The sequence below is a fragment of the Cupressus sempervirens genome, chromosome 8 (genome assembly GCF_028749045.1).
Source record: "Cupressus sempervirens isolate cs-2001-9-10 chromosome 8, ASM2874904v1, whole genome shotgun sequence".
In the NCBI taxonomy this organism is placed as follows: Eukaryota; Viridiplantae; Streptophyta; class Pinopsida; order Cupressales; family Cupressaceae; genus Cupressus; species Cupressus sempervirens.
The window spans coordinates 203,393,332-203,401,067 of NC_143125.1; the positions used below are offsets into that span (position 1 = coordinate 203,393,332).

At 31.9% G+C, this 7,736-nt stretch overlaps 1 pseudogene; it reads right to left on the minus strand.

The window, feature by feature from the left end:
- Positions 1–556: 556 nt before the first annotated feature.
- Positions 557–5,579, minus strand: LOC149542227 (polyadenylate-binding protein 2-like; annotated as a pseudogene).
- Between the last annotated feature and the right edge of the window lie 2,157 nt (positions 5,580–7,736).

Below are 7,736 nucleotides of genomic sequence, written 5' to 3' on the forward strand. Positions count from 1 at the left end.
ATAGAAATCACCAAGCCAACCAAGTAATGATCTAGTAGCATAGCATAGTGATTTCCATGTTGATGATGGGTTGAAGATGTATTAGCCTTTCTTTAGAAGATGGTGAATCTACAATATTGTAGGCTACACCAGCAAAGGTTGGATGGTAGTGAGTTCTGACAAAGTTTGGTTTCTTAGGAAAAGCTTCTAAGTCTTAAGAGTATTCTAAGTTGTCCATGTTGCATTCCTTATAGGATTAGAAAACAAAGTAGCATGTGTTATTAATAGTTTATCAAGTCTGGGAAACACAAATGCACCAAGTACCTATTGTTGCTAGATTTGTTGTGCACCACCCCTCCTTCCACCCATTCATTGACCTTGTTGGCTCTGCCTCTATAATTGAAATGGTAGCATAAAATTTTTCATCTATGCCATTTTGGGGTGAATGCCGAGTAACAACTGCTATGATAACCAATTTAACCTACAGGATGCAAGGAATTGCAAGAATAACAGAATTTCTAGCCAAAGTAAATCCCTTTGAATCAAAATTAAAGTACTACCCATCCCATTTACTAACCTATGGAGGAATCAGGCCATGAGGACCTCGACTATAGAATAGTTACTGTGGGGCAAGTGTTGGAGCACCAAGATGATATGGTGATAAACTAGTTGGTATTGTAGGAGTAACTCCAATAGGACCTCTAATTTGAGAAAACTAAGCTTGGCATGACAACTAATCAAGTATTTACATTGTTTGCAAGCACTTGAATCTTCTATGTATCTAGAAAATCAATATGGGCATCTTGAATTTTCTACCATAAGAACTCTACATACCTATAGTCTCACCCTCCTCTCTAGTTTTCATTGAGCCAATGCAACATAAAGAGGTTTTCTTCTAGCCATCTTTCCACTCATCTCAACAACCTACAATTCATGACAAATACATCACATTCTAAACCATGCCATGTTTTTGTGGATAGAAAGTTCAAGAAAATCTGGTTAGATACTATGAATTCAAACAAAAAATCTAACATGGTAATAAATAACATCTTATAGAATGCTTGGCTTCTTCTAGAGAAGAAAAAGCCACAAGCTCAGATTCCCTACTTTGCCCTTGGGGGTCCCTCATAACCTAAAAATAGTGGCATGATGTTAAGAAATTAAATACACAAATAAGTAGAATGTTTTAACATGAGAAGCTATAGTAGCTGAATTTAACCATAATGTAGTCCACAAGAAAATAATAAAATGAGCATAACCTTAACAACATCATAGTCATGAGAAGACATACCTTGCAAGATGTTGTGGTGCCAAATTTTGAAAATAATTCTCTTAGTTTTTCATCATCAATGGAATTGTCTAGATTTTTTAGATACAAATTAGTACCATGAAATATTTCCATTTTTGCCTTCCTCTATTGTTAAAACTTGGTTTTCAATTCAACCTACCTTTTAGCCTTTTTCTGTGCCCTTCCAACATACCATTCCTTATCATCATTAAAAGTTTTTCCATTTAAGTTGTTAACAACATTAGCTGCATCATCTACATTTTCAAAATTAACAAATCCAAAGCCTTTGGATTTTCCATCCACATCCCTCATAATAACTCCACTAGTGATGGGGCCAAATTTACTAAAAACATTTTGCAAGTCTTCATATGTAGTCATGTTAGACAAGTTTTTTACAAAAAACATTGCTAAACTTTGAAGTACCCATTGATTGCTCTCTTTCTTGTCGTCTCACAAACAAGCCAACATAGACTTGCTTACCATTAAGCAACAAGCCATTCAATTTTTCAATGGTACTTTGTGCTGCTTCTTCTTGGTTATACTAGACAAAATCATAACCTTTGGACTGGCTGTTGTTATATGTAGCCACTTTGCAAGAAAGAATGGTCCCAAAAGTAGAGAATGTATCATAAAATCCTCTATCATCTATACTTTTGTTCAGATTATGCAAACAAATAACTTTAAGATTAACACACAAATCTTCAAATATTATGTCATAGCAAGAAAAATAAATAGAACTTTGTAATGTAACATATTCACCTTGATGGAGATGTTTATAGAGCTACTCTTCCAAATGCTTGGATCATGATGGGAAAACATTATTCTCATTGTCTTACCATTAACACTAGTATAATTTAGAATCTCCAGAGCATGGCTAGCTGCAAATGCAAAAAATACCCTATTTTATTTAACATATCATAAATCACAATCAAACTACAAATATCAAGCATTTAAGTGTTCTCAGGGAAAGGAACTTGGTTACCACTTTTTGGAAATTAATAATATGCAAAAACAAGTGATTAAATATGCTATGGAAATTGTGTTGTCAATTACAATAATAAACATTTAGTAATAGATACATAAATAAGCTTTGATTAAGGATCTATAAAATAATCTGTGGTCCCTTCATAGAAAAGTTATCATTTTAAACCTTACCATTCATTAGAAAACCCATTAATTTCATCAGTTGATATCAACCAAACCATTACCGAGCAATAATAGCAAATCCTTATGTAATCATTAAAAAGCTTGAAAAATCATTAATGTTAATATCTAAGTAGAAAGGAAATTTCAATCATTTTAAACAAATTCTCTGTCTATGTAGCAATGAGGTCTTATTACCTTTATGACAGTTTTTTCTTTGTTTCAAGACAAAACATCAATATTCCAATCATAAATAGATAAGTTTTAGTGCTATACCAAAGAATTATTTCTTCAAGATTGTTTTAGGCAATATTTCCATTCATAAGACCAAATTTCAACAACATGCCATGTTATGTGTTTCTAGTTGTGTATAGAATTCTTAACTATAAATGTGGTAAAAGTTTCAAAATGACACAAATCTTGATGAAATTTTTTCCAAAATTCAAGTGTAGACAACCTCAAAATATAACGATTTTAGTAGTTTAGCGATACTTTAAAGGAAACATGACCCAATGATTAAAAATATCGAAACATATTCTTATCTTAGTCTTAGGTCAGAGTCTCATCCCATTTAAAGCCACATTCAACAAACCGCCTTATATCAAGAAATATTTCATGAAATATAATCATAATATTGTGGAAATATTATAATTACCAGAGCATGTGGAGGAGGTAGTAATGTCGGTGAGCACAAGGGCATTAGACAGGATCTATCCTTTACAAGCTTTCCTTTATGTACTTGAATTGATTTGCTTAAGTTTCTATGACACCAAAATCATAAGAAATAGTTAGGTGACACTGTAGTATGCCCATGCTTTTTCAAAAGGAAATAATTTACAAGAAACTATCCTAAAATCAAAACCATATTTAATATGAATCTTACAGTGACTACTTTACATTCAAGTAGTTCATATAAGGAATATTTCAAATGCTCATAATGTCCAAGACTCCAAACATCAATCATCTAACATTTATATCTAGTTTAAAGTATTGACATTCTTAACATGTTCATATCAAATTTTAAAATTAAAAAAAAAAACTATCAGTCCAATTTTTATAGTTTCATAGATCATAATAATTTCTCCTATAATTAATCTTTCACCTTGACTAACATAACAAAGTCAAATACCCATGTTAATAGTCTCCTCTACTTGCAAGACAAAGAAGTTATTTTAATTTATTGGCATATGAAGCCCATTTTTTGTTTCAAATGTCTTTCTCTAAAGTTTGTCACATTTTTAACAAGAAAATAGAGGATCCATGTCAGACAATATTCAATTGTTTTAGCAACCATTATGCAACCATTTATTATGTAGATATGACTGCATAGACTCAAAAAACCCCAAAAAAGGCCACATTGCCACACCTAATGCTACTCAAAAGCTATGTAAAAAATCTAAAAGATTATAACAAAAATAAGATAGATGTCAAACAAATTAATGAAGAATCATACCCAAAGCCTAAATCCTTTCCCAATTCAAAGGTTGCATCATATTAATGTACATATTTGAAGGAGAGATTAGTGGAGAAGAATAAGGTGTTGAACAAAAAATATCAAGAGATCTATGGAAAAGAAATTAACTTTGATTCGAGATCTATAATTTTCATTAAGAAAAAACACAAGGGCAAGAGTTTCACATTTTCCTTCATTTTGACCTTTACTTATGATTTTAATGCAAAAATTTCTCAATTGTCTGCCAACCTTTTTAATATTTTAAAACATGAGTTTTCAATTTCAAAAAATTTAGCTTGTCTTCAGTAGCAATGCAAGTGCACAATAATGTTTAGTAATTTAGGTTGCATGAGCTAAACTTGCCACAACTACAAACACAAAATGTGGACATCTTAGACAAAAAACCTAGGAAATTTCTTCTTGGTAGCTATGTGGTGTCCTGGAGGCTGAAAATTAATTACACTTTGATGCTATCTAGGAGTGCATCATAGGTGGAAGGTAGCTAGGTAGTAGTTTGACATATCAGAGGATACCACATCACCTTTGATACTGTAAAAATTTGCCTAAGGCAATAATTTAACACCAAGATCAAGAATCTTAGTAGATAGCACAAGAGAGACAAATGATGATCAAATGAAAATGGATATTAGATGATTGGATATGAGATGAATACATACTAGAAGTGCCTGTATATAAAGGTAAATAGAATGACTAGGAGTCAACAAAGAGATAAACATCACAACTAAGCACATGCCCACCAAGAGTGGATTATCCTCCATTGAGAACAAGAGTTTGTGTGATGATGATAGGATAAGTTTACATAGGTGTATCTCATAAAGAGATTTTGTAGACACCATGTGCTCAAATAAGTTGCTAACTCTTGTGTTGTCAACAAGACAACTCATATGACTATGCATATTCCTAAGTAAACTTAAGTAAAGTAGAATAATAATTAATTATTTACACTAACATATACCTTTCCTATGAGTATTGCTAGTAAACGCTACTCCCTAATGAGTTCATGTTCAAGTCTACTAGGAAGGAAAGACTCATGCATGAGGCTTCACATATAGTTTGGTGACAATAATGACATTATAATTTCAAAGGCCCAAAATATTGTTTTCCATTCATCTTCCTCTTGGATTTCTTTACTAAAGGACCATATTTTACATTGGGAGAAGCAATCAGGAAAGGGGAACCCATGAATTTGGGAAGCAAAGTATGGAGAGAAAAGGGTGTAGTAACATAAAAGGAAAATGAAGCTACAATAAAAGGTGTTGAGGTAAAGATACAATTAAGAAAAAGGAGATGTTGGAGTAGAGCATGCAGAAGAATTTGATAGGAAGAGTTTGGAAGCATGAAGATTTTGCATCAAACAATTATAATCATTATATGGGACCACAATATTTTTGATGATTAAACATTTACACCAATTTATTGTAGGTGAGTCTTATCAAAATGTACATTTTAGACTGCTAACACAATGCAAAAAATATTCACCTCAATGACCTTTTATCTAACTAAAAATGTCATCATTATATCCCATAAAAAGTTAGTTACCTCAATTTTGTGAAGGTGATCATATATATCAGAAGCATACAATGTGCAAAACTATGGATCTTTGTTATCACAATCAATGTTCATACGTTGAGATCCTTCCACCCCTGCAACTTCCAAAGAACTCTCCTCCAAATGATAGACTGCAACAAATACCATCATTATAAATAAGAAACACTTTGAAAGCCATTTCGGATCTATCTTATGATGAAAGCCATTTTGGATCTTTTATAGAGCATAGAACACAATATAGAACTAGAAGACTATAAATGAGAGTGTAAAGGGAAATAAGTAATCTTTCCTTGCAAAGACTTTGATTTTGAATGATTCTTTGATATGCTCAAGATTTTTGCAGTGTCCCTCTCTAATGCAAAAATATCAAAGAAATCTCAATCTGTATATGCAACATTTAAAGAAGTTGGAGAGTCTAAAATAGATGTTATTTTGATCTTTGGTTCCATCATACCTAACAATGAAATCCTCTCATCTGGATAAGAGGAAACAAAGCTACTAGAAGTGACATTTCTCTCTAGAGACTTCAAAACAACCCTAGCCTTCCTAGGGTTTTTTGAGACATAAGATTTTATCTTGTGAATTTGAAAATCTCCGCCATAGGGTATCACTCTACTCCTAATTTTAGAAATCATAGATTGGGTAGAACCCTTGGCACAAAAAGATGTTGTAATGAATTTTCAATGACATGCTAAGAAACATGGTTCATGATGAATGTGATAAATCAAAATAGGAAAGATAAATAGTAAATTATTTTTTCAGTCACACAAAATAGTTAGTTTCACTGTAGTCCCAAATAATATTTATAACTCCTATAGTATGTGGCACACTTAGATTCAGAGCATGAACTTTCCCAATAGTACATTACACATATCTAGAAAAAATTCAAGATAACACTACAATAAAATATTGTCAACTATTTTTATCATAATCCTAAAAGCTTTGTGGTATAATGAGAATTGCAGGAAACCATAGATATAGGGTGTTCGAGAATAAAAATACCTCAAAGTCCTTGTTTGTGGCTGAATTAAATTGATTGACTAATGATAGTTGGAAAATATGTGTCCCACTGGCCATAGGGAATTTTTCTCATGATGTTATAATAGTAACAAGATTCCAGTATGTGATGTGTTCATGAGGGTGAATGAAACATTTACTAAAGTTTGGGATTTTAAATGGTTCAAAAAAGTTGTATCCTATTCAAAAAATATAGTCACAGAAAAAGAAAAAGAAAGTGAAATGAAATAAATATTTCAAAGTCAAATGATCATAAGATATATAATCTAATGCATTAAACTAACACATAATGTCAAAAGTGTGGATCTGACTCTCAAGTATCCATCTTCAAAGAAAAAACTTGCTATAAGTTTGCATTCGTGATAATTGATTTGTTCATAATCTTACCATATCCTAGTTCAATGCATCTATAGACATTTACTACTAGTAGATTAGTTTTAACTATGTTCATCATAGTTTACAAGGCATGCATAAAGAGAACAAAGTTTTCTTTACAAAATAGAAGTTAATGTCAATGGAAAATTTGGTCAAATAGGTTTGGCCACTCAAAAAAAATCATGCTTAAGCAAGCCTTGCTAGTATATGGTATCGACATATAGAAAATAAAACTAACAAGCTAAAATTATTTTTGGCTCAACCACAATTTTGTTGACGAATTGATGAGAAGGTTCCTTGTTATTGTACAATTATAAGCTTGTATGTAGAAAAAAATTAGAAAAAAATGACAAGTGAGAAAAAGAAGAATGACATGTATTGGTGTGTAATTCATATAAAGATTTTGTTACATGTATTGGGGTGTAATTCTATAGAGCTTTTGTATCTGTTGTAATGATATGAGAAAGTTTCTATGTAACCTTTCTCTCAAAGTTAGTATAGAAAGTTGTTTCACTACCTCAACTTCCTTGCATTCACTTGCAGCATGGAAAGATTTGGATCAAAGTGTAGCCATCCCTGAAGATGGAATTTTCTAAATGATGTAGTTGTCACTCTCATAACCAATATGCATGAAAAGTATACACATTGGAATGGTTGGATACAATTGATTAATTGTGTATTATCTTTGATGTTACACAAATATCATATCATTTTCAGTCAGTGCATGTTGAGCTCACTCAGGTAGTAAAGATAGTTTTCTATTTCTACCAAGTGTTCCTATGGTTGCCTAATTTAGAAGGCAGTGTCTGTTGAGCTCACTCAGGTAGTAAAGATAGTTTTCTATTTCTACCAAGTGTTCCTATGGTTGCCTAATTTAGAAGGCAGTGTCTACCGAGTTCACTCAAGCATCAA